Below are 22,888 nucleotides of genomic sequence, written 5' to 3'. Positions count from 1 at the left end.
GACTGTTCTCCCAGCGTTTTAGTTCTTTTTATAAGTCCCCCAGGTTTTCCTTTTAAGTGTGTTTTTGCATTTATAGCTCTTTACACTGCTGTTGGCTTTTACTTTGGCTTTTTACCTTGGTTTTATTCGGTTGTTTTAAAACTTTGAAGGAGATGAGCCTTGCTCCATTTGACCAGCTTGTTTTCTTTACTTGAATGGGTTTATCTAAGAGATTTACCTGACCGAGAGAGAATACAGAGGCTTTAAAGAGAGACCCACTCAGTGATAGGTTTACAATTCCTTACTGAGTGCTTTAGGATTCAAGAATTAATATATGGGTCGTGGTCCCTGAAATCTTTCTCAAGCCAGACAACACAGATTTATTATTAAGGAAAATATATTTGTTGCTCAAACAGTCTAAGGGCTCATCTACACCAAGCAGGATATTCCACTATGAAAGCGGTATGAAAGTGGTATATAAAAGGCAAGAGCCACACAACTGCTTTGTAGCGGTATTGAAGTGCACTGACAACGGTTGGGGCCCATTGACACATCCCATATACCGCTTTCATAGTGCTGTATCCTGCTTGGCGTAGATGTGTCATGGGCCCCAACAGTTGTCAGTGCACTTCAGTACCACTACAAAGCAGTAGCGTAGATCCTGCAGTGCACTTCAATACCGCTATAAAGCGGTAGTGTGGCTCCTGCCTTTTATATATATCGCTTTCATACCACTTTCACAGTGGAATATCCTGCTTGGTGTAGATGAGCCCTAAGAGAATGACATGTCTAAGGCAGATCATAAATGTCCCTAAATACTCACAAGCTATAATCACTAAAAGTATAATGAAAATAATAGCAAGTATATTGCTAACATAGTAAAACCTAAGTTCCTCTTAATCTAACAGTTCATATCAAAATTTCATATTTACCTGAATGGAAGTCATGGTGGCCAAAGTCAGCTAAAGCATTGTTGGCGTGTTTCTTAGGCCGTTGCTAGACGGGGCTGTAGCGCGCGTTACATACCGTTGTGGTCTTGACAGATCCACATGACGTTCACCAGGATCCGTGTTCATCCTGTGGTGAAACCTCTGTTTTCCCGTGTTTTATGAAATGACTTTAAGTGCGATTTTTCCTGTCGGCGCGCGCTAATTTGGATTCGGGAGGCGGAGGTGTGGGACGAAATGAGGTCAGCGCGGTTTCCGACGAGGTCAGCACTGGTCAGGAAAAGGCGTGCTAAGGGGAGTGGTCAGCGCCTTTGGCCAAACCTCCTCCGCTGTTTGCGCCCCGTGCGCAGCTGTGGCCCTGGCGCGGCTTGGCGGCTTTTTTTTTAAACCAAACGGGTCTGTTTTGCGCACGAACGGAGGACCAAAAAAGTGTCTGGGGAGTGGTTGGGTGTGTGTGGTGGATGTGTGGGATATGTGCAGCTCGGTACCTCTGTGTGGGTCACTTTTCAGGAAGGCGGGCATCCAACTGTAATGGGAAGTTGGTGACTCATCACGGTGGGCAGCCACAGGTACCGTCCTAATGTCGGTGGTTTAGGCTGCGCGGAAGATGTAAAGGCGATCGGGGAATGACAGGCACGGTAGAGGCACGCAGGGCTGTGTGCCTATTGCTGTGGGTACGCGGCAGCTGGCTGTTAGGAGGCAACAAGCGAGGGTGGGCGGCCATCTTCCATCGGCCACGCGGCGGCAGGCGGAAGGTCAGGGAAGCATCAGCCCAGGGGTGGGCACGGGCCCTGGGGCCCCTTTGCACTGTGTCAATACACTCCCCTATCCTTCCGACTGCATTTGCGGGGCGGGGGGAGTGATGGCGGCAGGCTACTGATGCCGGTTTCGGACCTCCGCTGGTGCAGAAACTGACGAGCCCCCCTTCTTTCTGCTAACGATGCCAATGAGCAGGGTTTGCCCTTCGGGGTAGGCTCAGGAAGACTAGACATCGTGCAGTTTGAATGCATTTTATTGAATACATGTGGTGCAGAGGACGTTGGGATGGGGGGGGGAAGGGCACAGGGCCAGTCATCGCCGGCAAAACTCAGAGGCGTGATGGGAGATGTAGGCGCAGAGTGCCCATGCAGATGGTTGTCCTTGGATCACAGTATGCCTGTCATCACCCCCAAAAGGAAATGACAGCATCCCTGCCTTGTCAACGTTGCTGCTCAACAATGCCACTCGTTCCCATCCTCCAGCCACCGCTGGCCACGCCCCCTGTGGGTCATCCCCCAATCCCAACTGGTTCCCCTGTGCCCAGCCTGAGGGGGGGGGGCGGCATGGAACAACAGCAGCGCCACTTCAGCCGCCGCCGCTGCTCTACGTGGATTGCGCTCTTTCGCACTTGCACAAATCGTGTGGCGGGCGAAAAATCACAACACCTTGGAAATCAGGCCGGTGTGGCTGCGCAACCCGTGCTCGACCCGACAGCAGCACAACCGGAGCAAACTCCCGCAACCAGCCCCCTCCAGTACCGGGATAATCCACACAAGGTGTGGACCATGAGGCGTCACACCTAAACAGGAAAATCCGGTTTCACCCCTCCTCAACCACGGAACACCTGGTAGGTCTAGCAAGGCCCTTATTCTCCCAGGATCTCTCTCCCAAACAAACCAAACCCTGTCTTTGCTAGCCCCTGTTGATGAGCTCATCCTAAATTTTGGACCTGGTCATACTACTACTCCCAATGTACCCAGGTTTACCATTGACACCAGTAACACCCTGATGAAGGTATCCCTCCTAAGCTAAGCAGTTTTCAATACTTAATCAACCCATTTGTGGCAACCTTCCTTCCTCCATTTCCAAGACTCAAAATTTCCAGTTCTCCATTTCCATTTCCATCTCCATTTCCAGTACTCAAAGTTAGCTCACAAGACACACCAAACTAACCACATCTACAAAACAGAATACATTCTTACCAATTTCACTTGCTATAATGCATTTTCAGCTGCAAAAGGCTTTTATACTATGCCTTCATTATGTTGTTGTATTTTACGGTTTTAAGTTTTGTGAACCACCCGGAAAGCTTTGGCTATGGGGCAGCATAGAAATGTAATAAAGAAATAAAAATAAAGGAATGAAATGGCACCCCCTCTAAATAAAAATAAAGGAATGAAATGGCACCCCCTCTAAATAAAAATAAAGGAATGAAATGGCACCCCCTCTAAATAAAAATAAAGGAATGAAATGGCACCCCCTCTAAATAAAAATAAAGGAATGAAATGGCACCCCCTCTAAATAAAAATAAAGGAATGAAATGGCACCCCCTCTAAATAAAAATAAAGGAATGAAATGGCACCCGCTCTAGCACCCGGCTGCTCAAACCAAGCTTCAGCCTGCTTCAGGTAAGACCACGCCAGCTCAAAGACACCAGGGACAGACAATTAACTGGAGGCAGTGTACTTGTCAGGAATTATTAGTACTTATGATTCTAGGGTTAGGAAATGTCAATAAATCCCCATTGTTCCTATCTCACTGGAAAGAACTGGAAAACAAAATAATAACAACAACTTTCATACAGGGTTCCTGATGCTCACCCTCCTAGGTAGTTAAAATTCATCTGGAGCTTTCCTACACAAGGCATTTACCGTGCACTTGTGATGCCTTACTCATGATTGTTTATGGGTTCTTTATATGATGTCATGATCCTCCGGTTTCACTTCAGTTTTTTCAGAGCACTTTCCCATTTTTTTTGAATGGGGAAAACGGCGGCATTATTTCTGAAAGCGCTGTGTCTATTTGTGTATCTGCACTATGCCACTTATGCCTCTGTAGCACAGCTCTGCCTCGAAGTTACACAGCAGAAAAGCAAGAAAGGAAAAGGTCTTTGTGTAGAGCTGGGATCTCAATATTGCAACGAAACTGAAAGCAGATACAACGATTAACTGACTCGTGTAGAAAAGCTATTCCTGTCCTGTTGAGTGTTATCCATCCTGTAACACCAATTCCCTTTAAAGAACACAGAGAAAGTAGGAAATGTTCTGCTGCTGCTGTGATACAATCCTCTTCGTTAACAAAGGACAGGCCACCCCAGTGAACTGTAAATATGGTTCTTTGGTGTAAAACGCGTAGGTGTATTTTAGTTCAGATTCACTCAGTTCTCTTCTTAATTATTTAAACTACCCTATTATTCTTTGCTATACATTTTGTAATGCTGTATAGGTGTTTTTAGTGGCCTTTGGCTTGCAAATAAATGACTGGCTGACGTAGAACAGAGGGCAGTCCATCATTAATAGTAATGTTTATAAGATTGATACGACAGAGACCTTTTCTACAGGAGTTTAGAGCCCTCTTCTCATCCCTGTTTTGGGGTCTATAAAAATCAAGGCCACCCAGAGAGAGAGAGAGAGAGAGAGAGAGAGAGAGAGAGAGAGAGAGCACCAAATAAGAAAAGAAACACCCTACTCTGATTGGAGGAGAAGTGTGTTAGTCAGGGAGTGCATCCTTCACTGCAGCAAACACTCCCTCGCTGCCTCCGCTTAGCTTGTCTTCAAGAACTGCAATAAACCCCATAGTAAGCTGTCATGTAAGATAAGCATCGGATTTACAGTGCAAATTAGTCCCTCAGACAATGGAGTGAGCTAAGCATTTTGGTGGCACGGAGGAGCCTAGATGGAGAAAGAGATACAGACAGCAGAGATGAAACGCACACAAAATAATCAGAGAGACACAGACACACAGCCAGCCGAGGAAGCAAACTCTATTCCCTGGAGCTTGCTGCTGCTGTTGCTGCTGCTGCAAAGTCTCTACCATCTGTCATGCCTTTTCCTTTCAATCAATGACCTGGCCTTTCCAAGGGTCTCTTAAGCTTCACCTCATTCAAAGGAAATTTGGAAGTGGGGGGGGGAAGAGAGGGTGGGGGGGATCATATCCCTCACATATGTGCCAGTTCTCTTTAGGGTCAGTGCCAACATAGGCTTAACACTTTCCTCTTTAGCTTGGGCTCTGCCCGTTCCCAATTGATTCCTGTCCGGAGCTGGATAATACAGACAAAGTGTTTCTGCCTGCCTGCCAGATTCTGAAGTATGGCTTATAAAGAGCATGCGGTGAGTGACGGGGGCAGCGATGGCACTAAAAGTTCTATGATTTCACGTGTTCCATTATGCATGACGACAAAATTGAATCCTCACCCCCGTCTCCACTAACTTTAGGATGAAGGATGGCTGAGAAGAGAGGGAGCGTGTTTTGTGTTGTTTTTGCTTTGCAGTTATCCATAGCAACGAGGTTGCTTTTCCTTAGAAAGCAATTTGGTGAGGTCTGGCTGCTTGCTTTCTAGCAAATAATTGCAAATCGAAACCCAGGGCGTATCCAGATGAGGCCTTTATGGTGCCATTGCCCTGCCTCATTCACGGAAGTGGATGGGGTATATGTGTGTCCAGATCAACTTCCATGTGTAACCTGCTTGTATTTCCCTACCACTTCTTCCACCTTTTTTTCTTACTACAGATATTCCATTAAGAAAAGCCCTATTTGGTTTTCGTATCTACAGATCCAGAAGTTTAAGAGTGATTTAAAAGAGGGGGGATTTGAGGGGTCAAAGTCATTGTTTGAAGAAGTATTATGTACTAATGATGAACTTCTTATTGGTAAAGTATATAAACTGTTATTAAAGCTGGAGTGGGAGAAAGAACAAATGAAGGACTGTATGCTAAGATGGGAAAACAATGTGGGGCATAAGATTCCAATTGAATTATGGAAAAATATGTGGACAAAAGGTTTAAAGTACACATTAAGTACCAGACTAAAGGAAAATTTGTATAAGATGATGTATAGATTAAAGTTAGCGAAAATGTATAGTGGTTGTTTGGGGGACTATTGGAAATGTGAAGGACAAGAAGGAACCTTTTATCATATGTGGTTGTCTTGTAAAATAGCAAAAGCATACTGGGTTAAAATACATGTATTAATGCAATTTTTTAAAAAGACAAATATAGAAATGAAACCAGAATTGTTTTTGCTTGGACTCGGGGATGATTAATTTAAAGAAAAAAGATTGTTATTTCAACATATGGTGACAACTATATGCGCAATATTGGAAAAAAACACAAGTACCAACAATGGAAGAATGGCTCCTCAAGGTGATGGAATTGGCGGAGATGGTGAAACCCTAGTACATGAAAGAACAATAGCTTCATATGTACTGGACTGGAAACCTTTTATTGAGTACTAGCTGTACCCTGCCACGCGTTGCTGTGGCTCAGTCTGGTTAAATTGAAAAGAAAGAAAAGACAAAGAGGATGTTTCTAATATGTTTAATTTCACAATGCTTGTGGATATACAATATTTTTAGTTGTTCCATTGTCTGTGTAGATCTAGAGATTGTCTGGTTTGCTGACTCTAGAACACGCAACATATAATTGTCCATGTGAGAAGCAATCTGTGTCTAGATCTAAACCGCACAATTCTAAAGATTGGCCCTGAGCTTTGTTGATGGTGATTGCAAACGCCAATCGAATTGGGAATTGCAATCTCTTAAATTGAAATGGCATATCTGTTGGAATCATAGGAATGCGAGGAATGAGGACATCTTCACCTTTGAAAGGTCATGTCAAGATTGTTGCTTCTATGACCTATAAGAGCAAATAGGAGAGAACATGCGAATAGGAGAGGAGGCAGAGGCAGTGGATTGGCCTACTGTTTGGTTTTTTAAAAAGGATGTTTTTACGGTGAGGAGGTTAGTGGAAACTCCTGGCAGTTACCGTTCTTCAGAACGTGCAGCTGTCACAGGTGTGACATCTATATTCACTCAGCCAATTGTGAGAGAACATGCAAATAGGAGAGGAGGCAGAGGCAGTGGATTGGCCTACTGGTTGGCGATGTCACAATGACCTATAAGAGCAAATAGGAGAGAACATGCAAATAGGAGAGAAGGCAGAGGCAGTGGATTGGACTCCTGGTTGGTGATATCACAATGATCAGCAGGACTGGTTTTGAGGAGGCCTATTTCTTCGATTTTAAGACAAACTTTTGACCCCATAGAGAACATAGTTACATAACAACGCTCGTGTATTCGAACGCAACGCTGTGTCAAAATTTCAAAGCAATCGGTGAAGAACTTTCGGAGATATAACGACAGTAACGAACGGTCTTTTTCATTTTTATTTATATAGATATACAAGAAAAGCAAAAGGATGATTTATTTGTTTCTGGGTTCTATATATAACTTTGCCTTTGATATATATACATTAGCTTGTTGTTATGGAATTTGTACCTGGCAATCTAGAAACAACGGATGTTTGCCATCTGACATGAAGATAGCTTTAAATGAAATATAGCCTTATGTATTGTGTTTATTTTAGTAGATGTATGCGTGGTGTAGTAGTTTGTATAGTTTGTAGTGGTTTTTTGGGTTTTTTTTGTACCTTTCCTTATGTGTCTTTTTTGTGGGAAATAAATAAAAGTATTAATTGAAAAAAGAAAAGAAAAGCCCTATTCATGCATCCTTCCTCCCACATTGATGGAGCATGCAAGGAGAGGATTCTAATTTTCCAAGGTACTTGGCATGAAGAACCTCCACAGATACATGGGGCTCTTCTGGTCAGATGGTTGCCCTCTACACGTACAGGGTGGGGCGAGGTTGGCGTGCTCCTTTCCTCACATGTTCATTCAACACAGGAGGAAGAACACATGACTAGGGCTAAATAAAAGATGGAATAGCTGCAGAATGCCTCCTCATCGGTAGTGCTAGGAGCCCTTTATCTGGCAGCACCTTTCTGGAAATAATGGAGAATTAAAAACATGATGCAGAGCTTGCCAGCTTGTGGCCCTGTTCTCCACATGCATTTCCTAATGTATGGGTGTGTTTTTTTGTTTTGTGTTTGCAAAGGAGCGAGCAAATGCATGGTGAAAAAAGCTTTGGCTGTTCAAGTCCAGTACACATCAACAGTAATCCAAAATAATTAACTTGGGTTGAATGGAAAGAGCCCAAAATGATGCACAGACAGGAGGAAAAGTTATTCAAGAATTCTGATTTCAGTTAAACATTGGACCCTGAATGACCTGTTGCCAACTTTTAACCTAACCTAAGCTAGGCAGCATCTACACTACTGCTTTATACTCGTATTGAAGTGCACTGACAACTGTAGGGGCTCATGATACATCTACACCAAGCAGGATATAACACTATAAAGCAGTATATAGAATGTGTCAACGGGCCCCAACAGTTGTCAGTGCACTTCAATACTGCTATAAAGCAGTAGTGTCGATCCTTACTGAATATTCCACTTTCATACCACTTTGATAGTGCTATATCATGCTTGGTATAGATCTAGCCCTAGTGATAGTGGCTGGAGGTTTTGTTATGTAGCCACCATTCCTAACCAAGGTGGCTGCATAACCACAATTTAACCATGCTCGCTAACCATTTTCTGCAAAAAGGTTAGTGGCCTAATCATGGCTTAGCATGTTAGGTATACTGCTAGAAGAGAACTAAGGTAATCAAATGAGGAGAGGCGGGAGAGGGGGACACAGTGATTATGGAACAGTGTTCTCAAAGCTACTCACTTTGCACCATCTTTATGGTCTTTTGGGCACCAGGTGAAGAAATTTTTATTCATTCATGTCTTTTAAATGACTTATGTCTCTCAGTTTTTTAAAAAGTAATTATGTTGTTACTTTTAATTGCTTTTATTGTTTTACACTATATTTTAATTAGGGATGTGCTCTGCTCCGATTAGAATCGGAGAATCAGAAGCGAATTGGCCTGCTCCGCCTTGCCCAGAGGCAGAGTAGAAGCGGACCGTGGACCCTTAGAAGCATGGCGAAGAGAAGCGGCCATAGGAGAAGCGGTTCTCTTTTCGCGGAGCGCTCCGCCCACCATTTTGCATCATTTTGCCCATAGGATTGCATTGCGGAAAAGAATAGGGGATGACTGTGTTGTTTTTTAAGCTATCTTTCTGAAAGTTCTTGTGCTTAGAGAGTCATGGCTGGGGTCATTTGGAGCCTACTCTCAGCTGTCTGCGTGGTGCGGTTTGCTTGCTATAATTTTTTAAAAAATAGGGTAAAAAAAGCGGGAGAGGTACCTTTTTGAAGTGCTGAGAGGCAGATTCATGATCACATGATCCCAAAGTTGGAGAAGGGAAAAGGCAAAATGGGATACTAGTAACTTGGGATACTGGGAACTTCTCTTTCTTAGTCTGAACGGACTTTTCCCAGTGTTTTTTAAAACAGTAGCCCCACCAAATGCACAAACACAACCTGAAATCATATAGTAAGCAAATAAATAACAGATAGGAAACACAGCACTGCTACCCACCCTAACCTTGGTGAACAACTGAATAGATGTGGTGCAAAGGGATGAGGTCCCCTAGGGCATGTGGACGTGCCCAGTGCACACACTCTCCCACCCTGGAGGGTCATCAGAGCCCTCCAAAGAGTAACCCAGTGGAGAGACTGAAGCTAATGCCTGTCATGAATTGAAGTGGCAGGTAGCTTCTTAAGACTGGTACTTACTTAGGGCCAGTCAAAAATTGGCATATCCCTCTCCCCCTGGGCATGTTGTGGCGGAACCCGAAACCACGGGTTCCTGTGTGGTTCGCTGAGTGGTGGTCAAAGACTCTCAAGACACAATTTCTCTCTCCTTAGAAGGTTTATTACGAGCAGCGCTGCAAGGTGGCAGTCTGAGGAAACTGCCCAATAATTTCAGGAAATGTCAACATATTTATAGAGTCAGTTCCCCTTAGATACCATGGCAGAACTTTCTCACCAATCATAATACAGTTCTGAAAATGCAACAACCAATAAGAAGCTAAGCATTTAGGCATGTACAGAGTATGAGTGCTTCTCTGACTAGAAGATATCACAGTTACAGAAAAACAGAAAAACATCTCTATCTGTTATTTTCTTGGTTATCTTTCCTTGCAGGCATCCTCCACCCTCTGACTGCCGGGGTGGACAACGCCTATGTTGTCACATAGTTTCTGCATCAACTTAACTCTAAAAGCAAAAGCAATTGCAGCATTAAAAACAAGGTTTAAAGGAACAGGAAGCCATGAACTTTATGAACTATAGCTAAGGATGATAGGCCATTTTCTCATACCTATGGGCATAGCAAAAGAACCAGCTAAAATTCCGCGACAGATTCCCTCCTGATGGTCGTTGCTTTGCCCATAGCCATAAAACCATTCTCTATTAAAGCTCTAATCTTCACTCTTTTGTTCTTTGCTTAATAATGCAACTGAATACTTTCTTTCTTTTTTTCTTTTTTTACCTGCTCAAGTCATGGGATGCTTTTGAAACTCTTTTTTGGATTGCAATGCAAGGCAGGGCTTGTATAATAAGAAATAACACACACTCAAATTTCATTTTTACAATTCAGAGAACTATAGAGGTTTAAAACACACAAAGTAGTTGTAACGGTGTTGTCTTAATATCTTCTCTTCACTGAATGTCTCTTAGAGCATCCAGATTTCGTTGGAGGGTTATTATGCCTCGTTAACTCTGAAACTCTTGACTTGAGGTTAAAAGGACAGCTGATCTTGTTGACTGACCAGATGTCGTTCCGTGGAGGGGAGTTCCTGCTCTTCAGCCTCAACTCTCTCTCTCCACTGGACACTTGGTCGCTTAGCATGTGCAGGGGGCTCTCTTGGCTTCCTCCTGGCAGCTTCTTTCATCCTTTAACATCTCAATCAGGTCTGAGTAACTTTCTAGTGCAACTGGATCATCTGGATCATCCGTCTGGCATCCTGGATTTAGCTTTTTCACAGGAGCTGCATGTATCTAGGTGTGTGTGGTCAGCAACACAATACACTGCATCTCTTGGTTGGAAATGATGACATAGAACATCAGCTGGAATCAGTTGCTTGTTTCTCATTTTTCTTTGGAGTTGAACTAATAGTCTGTGTAAGTGTAGAACATAACAGATTATTTCCTCACTGCTCTCAGTGAGGGGAAAAATGGTTTTGGCAGAGACAGTCCAACAGCCATAAGCTTCCCAAATACAATCTCATGTTGTGTGAGTCCATGTTTTCTGTTGGGGCTGTTTCTCAAGTTCATTAACACTAAAGGAATTTCACTTAATTCGTAGTATAGTCTGAATCTACCCTTAAAGGTACGCTAAACCTGGGCACCACTTCTCTTAGTAAGCATTTAATTGTGGATTTTTCTGTTGCATATTATACAGGAAAACTTTTTACCCATCTACTGAAAATGCACACAACAGTCAAACAGTATTTAAATCTTATTGCGTTAGTAAATTCAATAAAGTCAATCTGCAATATTGAAATGGACTATAAACTCATGGGTGTGTGCAGATAGTTTAGGACTATAAAAACTTCAGGCAAGTTACACAATTTTGGTACACTCATTTAGCTTCTAGGTGTATTCTTGGGGCACACCATTGTTTAAGTATGTTAGTGTCTTAACTAAATCTCAAGATGCAATTAGCTGCAAAACCACTTTGCAGCTAAAGGGCTATTTGCTATAGGCCCTCCTGCGGCTGTCATAAAGCCTCTATATTCTTAGATTTGCTCAACTGCATGACAGATTACAAAACAATATTGTATGAATATTTATTGACAAACCTTTTGCTAGGTTCTGGTTAAAGCAATTAATTCTGCGGCTTGTGCACTTCGTGGCAGAGCGAAACTTTCTAATGTGGTATACACTTCCCCTTTTTATTTTTATTTTATCAGTACTTGAGAAATTACTGCATATCTGGCTACTAGCTTTCCCCAGCTGTTTCCTTTACAAGAGCTATCAGTAAACAGAACTATATCTGGAGCTGGCAATGTAACATCAGTCAAATTCTTGAATTACCACTTCGCAATCATTTAAGGTAGTGCACTGTTTAAGGGTAATTGCTGGTAGTATCTGCTCGTATCGAGTCAATCTCTGATTCGATAGAAATTGTGTAGATTTGGTTATCAACAAGGCTGCGACGGTGGAACTCTAACCCACAAATTTTTCTTAATTTCAAATCAGCTGCTTTTTCTTTACAAGCAAGGCGGTAGCAGCCACTGCTTGGAGCAAGGTGGAAATCCTTGTGCAGCTGCGTCTAATTGTGCAGAGTAATATGCTATTCGCAAGCCCAGTGCATGAATTTTGGTTAATGAGGTTCTTCTTAGTTGCAATACTGCGTCTATGCACTGTTTAGCCAAACTTCTTAAGGTAGGATTTGAGTCTGGAGCTGTTCTATTTGCAAGGTTAGCAACTTGGTTTCTAATTTTTCTTTTCCTAGTTTTCTTTCTTGGATGTCATCCCAGTATTGGGTGGCGGCCCGTAGAATTTCCTCGGGCGTGGCCTCCCGATACCCGATGACTGCAGTCCTAATTTTACCTGAAATTTCACTGATAAGCCCATTTAGAAGCAAATCAGTTATTTGCCAGGCATTTTGTGCATCGCTTGGGTCTAGATTAGAATGCTTTCTAATAGCACACTCTAGACGTGCTTGATAAGCTCTGGGGCTTTCATCTTTAAGTTGTTTTGTGTCTCAAATGGCAGTCATATTTATGCGTTTGCCACAAATTTGTCGAATTGCTTGCCACAATGTTTCTCTTTCTTGTGTCATTCGCTGGAGGTCTGCGTCTGTCAAACCTATTTCTCCTGCTTGGGGATTTGCTGGCCAGGCTGTAAGGGCTTGGTTATTAGGGTTTCTGGCCGCAACTAAAATTCTGTCAAAATCATGTTTAGGTATGACCATTCTCAACAGATCTTCAAGATCTAACGTTGTAGCGTTATATAATGTTGCCAAATTTTGAAGCTCTTCAATAAATCTCTCAGGGTCTTCTCTAAGGGCTGGCAATCTCTGTTTGAAATTCCAAATATCAGAGGAACTCCAGGGCTGGTAAGCTCTAATTGGAGCTTGGTTTGGATCAGCAAAATTTGGATAAGTACGCACAGGGAGCAATTTACTGGGAGTGCTTCTAATGTCTTCTAAAGGACCTAAATGTGCAAACAGTGCTTGGTCATTCTGGGGCTGCAGCAAAGGGGCTGAGGCTATCTGGCTGGCTGACAGTCCCAACTTCTGTTTAAGCAGATTCAAGCTATTTTTCTGACTGGCTATTACACTCTTTACTTGCAATCTTGATCTTTGATCATCCCAAAGAAACCAGTAATCCATCTGGGAGGGTTGTTTTCTTTCTAAATAATGCCTCAAGTGTGTGAGTCTTTCGGGTTCAAATGTCCCTACTACAGGCCACTGCAATGAGGGTAGATCTTTAGTAAAACATGGCCACTTGTCTTGACACAGAGTCACTAATCTTTTTAAATTCAACCTAGATGGCATTCGATCTTTGTAGATCTTACACATTTTCTTTAACGGGTTTTTTTCTGATTCTGGGCTGCCTGTTTTTGACCCGGAGCTTCCCATTATCTCTTTTGCTCCACAGTCTGAGGTTACTTACAAAAAAAACCACAGCAGCTATTTCTTCTGTTCTTATCTATGCACACCGTTTCTTGTTACCACACTCAAGCATGTGAAGAGCTTTCGTACGTGGCAACTCTTGGGTTTTTGGGCACAAGCACAACAGGGGTTTTCACAACAGGGCTTATAACAGGGTGTCTGTGCTTTTCTCACCCCCCTAACGGCACTGTCCCTTTGCAAGGGAAGGCACGATAGATAGAGTTTTGATTGGCACAGCTCATAAGTGGAGGGTGGTAGGAAAGGAGGTCCACTCATTCAGGGCAACTCATTCAGACATGTCACATTACACATAACACAGGTATGGCTTATATAGGAGTCCTGTTATTTCTCAGGCTCATAATAGGAATTGGGGTAGGAAAGAAGACAAACAAACAGACATAAATGTTCCTGTTTGGAACGTGTGTCTCTACTGTTAAGGTTTCTTTATCTGAGCTCTTTCAGCTGATTATTTCTTGTTCCCTTTTTTGCTTTTTCTCTTTCTCCTCCTGTTTCCTCTTTTTCTATTTTTTATTTTTTATTTTCTTGGCCGGACTGGGTCTTCTACCCAGGCTGGGGCGCGACCCCAGACTTTCCTGGTGCCTCCTTAGAGGGCTTACCCACACCGGGTCCTTCTTGGTGCCTCCTTAGAGGGCTTACCCAAACCGGGTCCACTGTGGACCACAATGACTTTTAGGAGCAATCTATGCTCCGCCAGTTTAGCGTCAATGCGCTTTTTAGGACCCTTATCAGAAGAACTCCTGCTTGCCTAGGTCTTAGAGCAATTTTTTTCCTTTTTTTTTTTAATTTATTTTTAGGTCTGACCACAAATCTTTCTAAGCTGCCTCACTTCCAGGAGGTCTTATCAACGCGCGTTCCCAAAGTATGTGACTTGCTTATCAGCTTATCATTCATCCGCAGCTGGACCTGCCGTACAACGTCATAGCGGTCACAGCCCGGTGGGGCTAGCACTATGAGTGATGGGTTTTCCCAGTGCCATTCACCATTGACACATTCAAGCAAGTCTCACTCCCCAACCTATCTCTGGATCCCAATTTTTCCCTGCTTTTTTTTTTGTTTCTTCTAATGAAAGAGAATGCCTTAAAACAGGCGTCACTGACTTTACATGACACTTACCGCTAGAAAACTCCAGCCACAGGGAGAGTTGACCAAGGAAAGCCCTCCTGTTGTAGGATTTTAATGTGGTTCCTACTCACCTGATCTGTGTGCACGTTGGAGGATTTCCTGTGTCAGGTCTCCATGAGCAGAGGCTCTCCAGTGTACCACTCATCCGTCCTCGTCGCCAAATTGTGGCGGAACCCGAAACCACGGGTTCCTGTGTGGTTCGCTGAGTGGTGGTCAAAGACTCTCAAGACACAATTTCTCTCTCCTTAGAAGGTTTATTACGAGCAGCGCTGCAAGGTGGAAGCTAATAAGAAGCTGCAATAAGAAGCTAAGCATTTAGGCATGTACAGAGTATGAGTGCTTCTCTGACTAGAAGATATCAGTTACAGAAAAACAGAAAAACATCTCTATCTGTTATTTTCTTGGTTATCTTTCCTTGCAGGCATCCTCCACCCTCTGACTGCCGGGGTGGACAACGCCTATGTTGTCACATAGTTTCTGCATCAACTTAACTCTAAAAGCAAAAGCAATTGCAGCATTAAAAACAAGGTTTAAAGGAACAGGAAGCCATGAACTTTATGAACTATAGCTAAGGATGATAGGCCATTTTCTCATACCTATGGGCATAGCAAAAGAACCAGCTAAAATTCCGCCAATGTCCACTTTCCTCTTACTGGTAAAAGACAGACATAGCCTTTAAAAAAAATTCTTCTTGTTGTTTATTCAGCAACACTGCTGCTTTTAATTCCACCCCTCCTTTGTTTATTTATTTATTTATTTATTCCATTTTATATTTACACCCTATAGCCCAAGCTCTCCTGTCTTTTCCTCTTCAGTGAAGTCAGGCAGGCTTTCATTGTGGTTCAACTCCTTATTGTTGTTGTTGTTGTTGTTGTTGTTATTGCTATTAATATTAATTAGTACTGCTATTATTAACGTTACTATTGTTGTTGTTGTTTAATAATGGCTGTGATCACAGTGCAGTCAATCAACTCTGAAGCAAGGATCACAAAGCTTTACTCTTATCCTCCTAGCCTCCTAGTTATGGGATGCAAAAGAAAAGGCATCTCTCTGTGCTGCTCCCGCCTCACAGGGATGGTTTGCATTACTGGCTTTGAAACTATCCTTGGCTCACTTCCTTGTGCCCCCAGAAATGTCTGCTGCCTGCCTGCCTTCCCCCCAGGGTGCTGCTGTGCTGCTGTGGTGGGGCATCTGCCGGGACTGACTCCCCCATACTAGATCTATGGCATATCTCTGCCTGGCTCTCTGCCCGCCTGTCCTCCTCCTCTGTGACCGCCTTGCAGGGATGGTTTGCAATGCGTTACTGCTGGCTTAGAAAGAAACAAGCCATCCTTGGATTACTCCTTGCGCCCGCCTCGCAGGGTTGGTTTGCAATGCGTTACTGCTGGCTAAGAAAGAAACAAGCCATCCTTGCCGCACTTCCTTGTGCCCCCAGAAATGTCTGCTGCCTGCCTGCCTTCTCTCCCGCCTCCCCTGCCCGCCTTGCAGGGATGGTTTGTGTGTGTCTTGCTTTGACTCAGGGGATAAGTCCTTCCTGTGCTCACTTAGACTTTTTGAAGTTCCAAATAAATTTTTCAAATGTGGAAGAATATTCATATAGGTTTATCTACTCCCCAATTCATGGCATGTTGGGATTTCCTTTGAAATGCCCCCATTGAGCTGCCTGCAGCTTTAAATCCCTGAGATACTGGGGTGTCCGATTTTCAAAAAATTCCCCAAAAATCAGGGGAGGCTTGGATTGGCTTGAGTCTTGGCATGCATGTGTATACATGGATAAGCTATCATGGTGCCAAACCTGAGGTTTCTAACATGAAAATTGACGTAGTTCTAGCATGAGACTTGATTTGGGGTGAGTTAAAAGGTTAAAGCCCCGCCAAAAATCAAGGGATGATGGAATTTGCTTGAAACTTGCCATGAGTGTGGATCTAGATGGCATCTGTGAGAGTGCCCACTTCAAATTGTTTTATCTGTCAAAATGTCAGAGCAAATCCCATGTTTGAAAATGGCGTGTCCAATTTTCAAAAATTCCCCCCAAATCAGGGGAGGCTTGGATTGGCTTGAGTCTTGGCATGCATGTGTATACATGGATAAGCTATCATGGTGCCAAGTTTGAGGTTTCTAACATGAAAATTGACAGATATCGAAAGGGGTGTGAATTGGGATTATGGGTGATGTGTTAGAGGTTAAAGCCCCGCCAAAAATCAGGGGATGATGGGATTTGCTTGAAACTTGCCATGAATGTGGATCTAGATGGCATCTGTGAGGGTGCCTGCTTCCAAGTTTTTATCTGTCAAAATGTCAGAGAACAGTCCATGTCTGCAAATGGGGTGTCCGATTTTCAAAAATTCCCCGAAAATCAGAGGATGCTTGGATTGGCTTGAGTCTTGGCATGCGTGTGTATACGTCCATGAGGTGTCATGTTGCCAAACTTGAGGTTTCTAACTTTAACAGAAAAAAAGTTGTAGACTTTTTGGATTTCAATGCAAGCCTATGGGGGGAAAAAGCGGAGCTCCGATCCAGATCCGGAGCTTTGCAGTGAACCGGAGCGGACTATAGGCGGATTGGAGCAGAGCGGAGCGGACCCGATCCGGAAGCTGCGGATCTGGAAGAGAAGCGGATCGGGGCATCCGTGCACACCCCTAATTTTAATGTTCTACTTGTTTTTGAGACATCCAGAGAACATCAGTTAAGGGGTGACTAAAAAAATATAGCAATAAATAAATAAAGCTGGCATTAATTGGCATTTGCCAGTAACCTTATCAGGGCAGGATCTACACAACTACTTATAATGGTTATGACAAATGTTCAGGCCCAGGACACATTACATATACAGTTTTCATACCGTTTTAAAAGTGTTGTATCCTGCTTGGTGTAGATCGGCCCCAGGAGAGATCAAAGGCTCTGCTTAGGGTCACTTTATGGAAAGGAGGAAAGGGCTCCTGTATCTTTTATCAGTTGTATAGAAAAAGAAATTTCAGCACAATTTCCCTTTTCTCTACAACTGTTAAAGATACAGGACCCCTGTCCTCCTTTCCATATGGTCACCCTACTACCCTGCAGTGTTGCCTTCAACAGAGATGGCATTCAATGACTAGGCTGCCGTATGAGAAAGGCAATTGAGGGCAATGATCCCTGGGTTGTATCTGCTTTAAACCCAAGGATTTCATTCTACAGACCTTTGTAAAAGATACTGTAAGAGCTTTATCACACCAGCATTATACTGTGCAATCACTGCGAATTGCATGCAAAGGATTCTGAAGTTTTCCAGCTTATAATTTGCTTTTATTGTGAAGTACTTTGAAGTTTTCCAGTTTATAATCTGCTTTGACTGTGAAGTACTCCCATGCATCCTGCTTTAATTGTACTATAAAGGGAAAAGAATTGAGGTATTTTGCCAGTAGTTTTCAAGCTAATCACTTGTTGATTTCCGAGTGGCCACTGGGGTGCAGGAGCAGGATTTGATATGTTTAAAGAAAATTTAAACAAATGCTTACATCTGCATAAGCTTTAAAGATAAAGGCATCAAAATTGGCACACTAATAGATATTAAAGAGAGCTTTAAGCATACCAAATTTGAATCGGATTCGGTCATCTGTTGGTTTTTTTAATGATTTTTTACACATTTCTCCCCTTAAACCCTTTGCAAAGGATCTTAGGAGCGCTGCCGGCTGGGGTGTGATTTAACAACAACAACAGCAGCAGCAACAACACCAGCTTAGCGCTGTAGGGGATAAATCGAGGGAAACAGGTATGTAGGATGAAGCTATAAGAAAGAGGTAGCTTCCACCAGATTGTAGTTTGAACTTCCTTGAACACAGTTTCTCCTTGCTATAGAGTTCCCAATATTGTCTTCCTTGAAGACTGTTAATATTCCTCTACATCGTTGGCTAATAATGCTTAGTATTTACACAATATTTCCCCCCAAGCATTTCACATACATTATTGCACTAATCCTTAAAATATCCCCTACTGGTCACATAAGCCAATATTATCATCACTGCCATACTGCAGGTGAAGAATGGGTGTGGGGAGGGCAGGATGGAACAGGGTGAGATCTCCAAAAATGCCAAGTTGACTTTAGCTCTTGGGTTAATAAAAAACACCAACTCTGCCAGCCAGATGTGCCTGCCTCCAGCTTCCGTGGGACTGGTCGGGAGGCTACTGCACTCAGAAAAATGGGGGCAGCTGTCTACAAAGCCTGACTTGCCACAGGGCTCATCACTGGCACAGTAGGCTTTTAATTGTTCACTGCTCATGGCCAAACAGCTTTGCTGCTGCTGTGTCTGCAGCAAACTGCCAAGAAAAATAATTCAGGAGGGTAAATGAACAGGGATCTGGAGAAAATTATTCTTGCAGCCATGACTGAAGGCGAACCACTGTGCTATCTGATCATGGCAATGTAAGGACCACTTAAGGCAGAATCACACAAATGCCGGCTGTATGAGGTAAAAATCCCATGCAACTCCCTTTCTGTGATAAAACATGTGTGGCCAGCTATCATGTGCAGGATCATTTGCATGCAGAGTAAATTTTCTTAACAGTGTCCCAAGAAATTATAAAAGCATGATAGGGAACTGTATGAGATTTTCTCCAAGCTTAAAGGGTGACCAGGTGGTTGCTGTTAATGTGGACTAGATTTGAAATGGCAGTTAAAGCCTTCTGTACCATCTACCTGCCCACTCTTTGCCAAAAGCAGAAAGAAAGAGCAGTGGGTGGTGACAGTACTTTTCCAATGCTGTATTTTTTACATGGAGAAATGATCCTTTCTAAAAGTGTATTGTTCCATAAGCTTATAACATCATAACATTGCATATGCTATTGTATATGTTATATAGATTTATTATGTTAGTATTTTATTCCAACGTACTGGATAAATACAATAGAGTATAATAAAGTGGGCCATTTCAAAGTTCTAATAAATGTTTTTTGAGCGAATATTCCTATGAAATGCACATTATACATAATGCATGGCTCTTTGGGTGTGCTAAAATTAGTACGTTAACAGTGTTCAGTGCCTTCATTTTTTTCTCTTAACATTTAAACAATGTAAGGGAAGTGTATGCTTTTGAGATGTCATGTCTTAAAATATTTATACGTATTCCACTACAAAGTAAAACTTCACTAAGTAAAACTTTCAGAGTGTTTGAATATAACATTTGAACCACATTAAATGCGCTGTATTCCTCCTGCCTCCTCTGTGATCAGAAAGATTTCACTTCAACTACTTTTAGCTATTGGAATAAAACTTTTTGAGATAGGTATCAAGCAAATAAATTAACATGGTATACTTATTTAATCAATAAAACTAATAATAAAATCAAACCCACTGAATTAGAGACCAGTTCATTTGTGGTATTGGAAATTTTCAGGGGGAAAAAAATCTGACTCATAGTTTTCTGGAAAAAACACATACCTGTGGTCCTTAATAAGTGGAAAACACTTGTTCTGTGTTTAGTGCAGGTCAGCAGAGTTTCCTGATGTATTATGGTGGATCCCGCGGGGGCAATGGACTGAGTGAAAGCACAGTGGCAGTATTGGATATTGCCCAATTTCTAGCACTGAGAGGGATGTGTTGTACCTGCCTGCCATATAGCTGTTAAAGTCAAGGAGCCTGTCAGGAAAAAAAGGGGAGAACATTAATTTAGCAGTACAGACACATTTGACTAGACAGGGATTGAAGTCCAGACTTTTGAGAGCTGAGCCCTTAAAGCCCTCTGCCTGAATGGACAAATCTGAAAAGTTTCACTTTCTGCCACATTTGCATTTAAAAAAAAATAAAAATAAAAATCTCAAGGTCTTTCCATCCTATTTCTGAATAAATCTGTGGATTTTCGTAAGTATCAAAACACAAGCTGAACGAAATCTTCACCCATCCATCCATACAACTGGTTCTGGTCTTTTGCAAAGGACTAAATGGCTAGGGGAAATGAGGAGAAACATAGCTATCAACATGACCAGTAAGAAGTAAAACAAAAATGTGTAAGAAGGTACTCCAAAGCTTTCAACAGTGCGGAATATATTGACCCGAGTTGCTCAGTATTTGCATTTCCCATTGACTTTGCCTAGGTCAATATTAAGCAACTAAGAAAATCTCACCACATATTGTTCAACACATATACCAGGAGGTTTAATTCTATACTTGGGAAGATACTGGAGATCTTCCACCTACCCAGAGCTCTATACTTGATTTTGCTCATAATGTAGGTAACCCCAAATTGTGTCCTAACCCCCTAGAGTCTCTGCAATGTAGTAAACTGAGCCATACACTGTTAGTAAGTGAGCAAAGGTGGGTTCAGAAACCATTTTGTTCTGCTCTCAATTTGTTTCTGTTGGCTGTTAGCTTAGAAGCAGGGACATCAAGAGTCTAATCCATCCTTTTCCAACCTGATGACTTCCAGATTTTTTTTTTGACAACAACAACTGGCATTCCTGACCATTTGCCACACTGGCTGGGGCTGATGGGAGTTGAAGTCCAAAACATCTAGAGAGCACCAGGTTGGAGAAAGCTTCTCTAACCCAAAGAGGAACTCAAACTATCAGCAAACTCTTACAAAAAGGGGTTGTTTATGGATCAAGCCCATGGCAGAAGATGCTTGCCAGCCATTTACCCATATCCCAAACAGACTGAAGGCCAAACTAGAAACAATGTGGCTCATCAATATTTAGATCTTCCAACGTTTTTAAGACTTGAAATCAGCTGTGCTTCTCTCCTCCAGATTGTATCATAGCTGTGGAAAGCTGTCTTTGTGAGGAAAGGCGAGATCAATCAATCAAAGAAAGAAACAATCTTCCACCTTCTTCTTAGTCAATACAGAGCCTGTATTGTTGTATTGTTTGGGTAAGGGCCTGAATACCTACTAGACTTCTAGCGAAACAAGAAGGGCAACAGAAGACATTCTCCCAACTGGCGGTGAATTCCTCCATAGAGACACCCACCTTTGCAATGATCACTGCTTTGAGTAGGGTCCTGGGATGAACAGACAAATTCGTGGAAGATTCCAAGTAGTGTTTTCAAGAAACCTTTTACGTCTGTTCCCATCCACGCAAAGCCTCTTTCAATCTGTGATGTCAACCTGCAATGTGCCACCTGGCAGCACAGGCTACTTTGCTGTGGAAACTTTGATGATTGACACGTTGCAGTCTGTGTGGGGTGAGCGACAACTCTGTGTCATGTAAAAGAGATAATAATGAAGTTAAGAAAACTAAGAAAACAGGAATGAATCTTGGCTCCATCCAATGGCAAATCTTTCTAAAGGAATATGAGCAAATTGTTGTTGTTGTTGTTGTTATTATATTTCTTTCTTTCTTCCCGCCTCTCCATTCTGAGCGAGGTGGGGAACAACAGTAAGTATAAAATACATAAAATACTGATTAAAAACATAGTATATGTTGTTAAAACTTCCTAAAAAGCATCCTAAAAGCATCCTAAAATTCCACTGGATAGGCCTGCCAGAAGAGGGACATGGGGCTCCATCACAAAAGGTCTGCTGAGTGCTGCAGCTCTGACTCAGGGACATGGGGCTCCATCACACCAGTGTTTTATCACACTCTTATCATGCCTGATTTGCTGTTTTGCAGTGCAGTACTCGTATGATGTTGTGCCTGTCCTGCAGTCACCCTGCCTCTTTTCTTCCATTTTCTGTGTTTTCCTAGAGCAGGGAAAGTCTAGTTTGTTTCCTCCATGCGGGATTAAAGTGCCCTTCTGGCCCCATATACTGCTGTCCTTTGTTGGGGTGTGTGTGCTTCGAAGGGAGGTCTTGCTGATGAAAGAGGAGGGTGGGGCGGTTTCCTCCTCCAGCATGCTGTGTCAAACGAACAGGCTTGTGCTGACTCAGGTGAACGACAAGAACCAATGAACTGGAGTGGAAGGAGAAGGGGAGGGGTGGAGTGGGAGAGCAAACAAGCGAAAGTTGATTTCACTGGAACAGTGGCAATTCCACAAACACACATGAAAGGAGCCATTAGCTTGACCTGATAATGAAACGGAGGTGGAAATCACGGAGGCAAACCAGGAAAAAAAGTAGGTGTGGTGGAGCCCATGGGGTTGACTATATGGGAGTAGCTGTTTACAGATAGGAACAGGGAGTGATCTAAGTGAGAGACCTGAGTGGGATAATTTATCGTTTATTCCTACTCTCTGCTTTCTGTTCTTTAACCAATTACTGATCCATAAGAGGACCTTATTCTATGACTGCTAAGTTTGCTCAGGAGACTTTGGTGAGGGACTTGATCAAGTCTCACTGAGCAATGCTAGTTTTCCTCTTGTAAGAACAAGCTGGTCTCAAAGGGGCCCTGAAACCAGAGCACTTTAGCATGGTGAAGTAAGGAGGAATGTTTTTCCGTGATGCTCTAAGGCAGCCTTCCCCAACTTGGTGCCCAGCCTGTGTGGGTGGACTGTGACTTATTTCCAGCCAGCATGTGTTGGGAATAATGTCGG

At 42.8% G+C, this 22,888-nt stretch overlaps 1 long non-coding RNA gene across 1 annotated transcript; it reads right to left on the bottom strand.

The window, feature by feature from the left end:
* Positions 1–9,536: 9,536 nt before the first annotated feature.
* Positions 9,537–14,516, bottom strand: LOC134392809 (uncharacterized). The gene is made up of 2 exons (XR_010025062.1): positions 13,162–14,516; positions 9,537–12,195 (listed from the first exon to the last, which is right to left on the bottom strand). It is a non-coding gene; the product is annotated as an uncharacterized LOC134392809 (long non-coding RNA).
* Positions 14,517–22,888: the final 8,372 nt, after the last annotated feature.

Source organism: Elgaria multicarinata, chromosome 2, assembly GCF_023053635.1.
Source record: "Elgaria multicarinata webbii isolate HBS135686 ecotype San Diego chromosome 2, rElgMul1.1.pri, whole genome shotgun sequence".
NCBI lineage: Eukaryota > Metazoa > Chordata > Lepidosauria > Squamata > Anguidae > Elgaria > Elgaria multicarinata.
Note: the sequence above shows the minus strand (reverse complement) of the source record. Positions and strands in the feature narration are given on the sequence as shown.